At 31.0% G+C, this 2,313-nt stretch overlaps 1 protein-coding gene across 1 annotated transcript in view; it reads right to left on the reverse strand.

Annotated features, from left to right (window-relative positions):
- Window positions 1-1,089: 1,089 nt before the first annotated feature.
- The window catches only part of LOC106458444 (tissue factor pathway inhibitor-like), a gene marked incomplete at its 5' end in the record, with an annotated part of 30,181 nt that continues 28,957 nt past the window's right edge, over window positions 1,090-2,313 (reverse strand). Inside the window, one exon of the mRNA XM_013917956.2 lies at window positions 1,090-1,238. The remainder of the gene's footprint in view (window positions 1,239-2,313) is intronic.

Genomic DNA, 2,313 nt, shown 5'->3' on the forward strand with positions numbered 1-2,313 from the left:
GAGCTCTTTTGTGTTTAGAACAATATATGCTCATTTTTAAAGTATCAAATTGAATTTTTGTTCAATACAAATATTTCAAATGCGTCTGTCGCTTTTTTCCCCCCAAAACTTTGTTTTCAAAATAAGGGTGCGTCTTATTTTCCGAAAAATACGGTACTCATAAAATTCATTTTATAACTTGTATTAAAAATCAATAACAGATTATAATCTGGCAACATTTAGAATCCCTTTGGTGACTGTTCGTAATTAAGAAGATTTACTCATATTTCAGCAGGACAACTGGATGAATTAAGTCTGTTTACAAAAATGCAGGAACATTTACTATAAAGATAACCCAATCTGTGAATGTCCGTGTGAGGTGGGAGTTTAAAAACAAATTTGTAGATATATATTATAGTTTAATGTGACAGAACTATGAATATTTTATACAACGATTGAATATTTGAGATGCAGGTTATTAAGCATTGATTTGCGCATTTAAAATCGCCACCCAGGTGATTCAGCAGTAAGCCTGAGGACTTACAACGCTAAAAATAGAGTTGCAATACCTGTGTTAGGCACAGCACAGATAGCCCATTATTTAGCCTTGTACTTAATAAGAAACAAAGCATCTAAAGCCGACTAATAGCTTCCAGTTTTGCCGTGACATCTATTGACGAAACATAAAATTAAACTAAAACAACTTTCAATTTTATGTCTGATTATTAAGGAATTTTACCCTTCGGTTTCAACAACGGAATTTACTCTTTCTCAAAACCGCTGCATTAATTAGTTCTTTCTATCAACAACAGTTTCTCAAATTCTACACAAAAAAGTACATTATTGGTTGATTCAAGATAATGTGATTTTACAAGATACTTTCTTTGACACACGTTTATTTTAATTTTTAATACTATAATTATATGCCATATTTCAAATCTTACGCTAATACTACACATGTTTTAAGTTCCTTTATTAAAGCAAATCTCATGCATAAAACAGTATTTAAGTATTCCAACCAATTTTATATAATCGTAGTACTTATGATAACAGGAAGCATATATAAAAGGTATATGCAAAAAGCGTTTAAAAATAAGTCAAGAATTTATTATAAAATTTTATTTTTCATATATTTATGTCTACAAAACGAAATCATTGATCAATAACATGTAGCTAAACAAACCATATAACAATCAATCATACAGTTGAGAAGATGTTGTCTTGGATAATTTTCTCTGTCCTCTGATACTCAAGTATACCTACGAACATCGAGAAAAATATTGTAACATGGTTCATGGTATTGGACCATTAAAAATAGCAATTATTCTAACCAAAAAACATGTAAAAAATTCTAAACACGTGGAATGAGATTTTTCCTCTTTTATATATATCCCTTTCAAACAAAAATCGAGAATAGTTCACGTTATTACGCGTAAATAGCAAGTTTTATCAAGGACCTTGTAGTCAGGGCGTATTTTAAAGATCGCATATTCTTCTGAAAGAACCTATGAATTAAATTACATCAATGTGCACTTTATAGAGAATAGTTCTGGAATTTTATATCATTTTCATATCAAACTGGGTCCCAGGATTGAAATCTGTCATCAAACATGCTCGTCTTTTCAGCCATAGGTGCATTATGATGTGACGTTCAACCTCATTATTCGTTGGTAAAGAGTAGCCCAAGAACTGACGGTGGATGGTGTTAATTACTTGCCTTATCTCGAGTCTATCTTTTCAAAATTAGAGTCGGCTAGTGCAGATAGTCCATAAGCAGCTTTGTGCGAAATTCAACAAGAACACAACAAACATTTTCCGATTTCGTTTACGTTGCTTAAAAAAATTTGAAAAATAAAACGAAAATATTTTCGTCTATATTATTTTATATTAACAAATAAAAGTTTTACTGACCTCGTTATTCAGCACAGAAATGGTGCCAGGAATAATGAAGCCATATAAACTCCAAGAGATCATTCAGTATTTGGACATTGAAGTGAATATTTGTAAACACAACTGATCGATAAAGCCAAAATGAATTAAGCCTTTTCTGTGATCACGAAGTTGTGTTTTTATGACTTCTCGCTACAGAAGTCTTTGAATATTGTTGTTTTTATCACGTTCTTCACATCACTCTGGTTACTTAAAACTATGTCGTCTACTTTTCTCTTGAATTTTTACTGATAGACATTAAGTTGAACTAAGAAGTCATTGTGAAATTTTTCTATAAAAATTATTTTACTCTCAAACATATATGAGTAAATTCGATGACGAGGAACCCACTTTGAGACTAATAATGGCTGGAGACGGCTTAAATGGGTAATGAAGAAAAACTTT

The sequence above is a fragment of the Limulus polyphemus genome, unplaced genomic scaffold, assembly GCF_000517525.1.
Source record: "Limulus polyphemus unplaced genomic scaffold, Limulus_polyphemus-2.1.2 Scaffold464, whole genome shotgun sequence".
Lineage (NCBI taxonomy): Eukaryota > Metazoa > Arthropoda > Merostomata > Xiphosura > Limulidae > Limulus > Limulus polyphemus.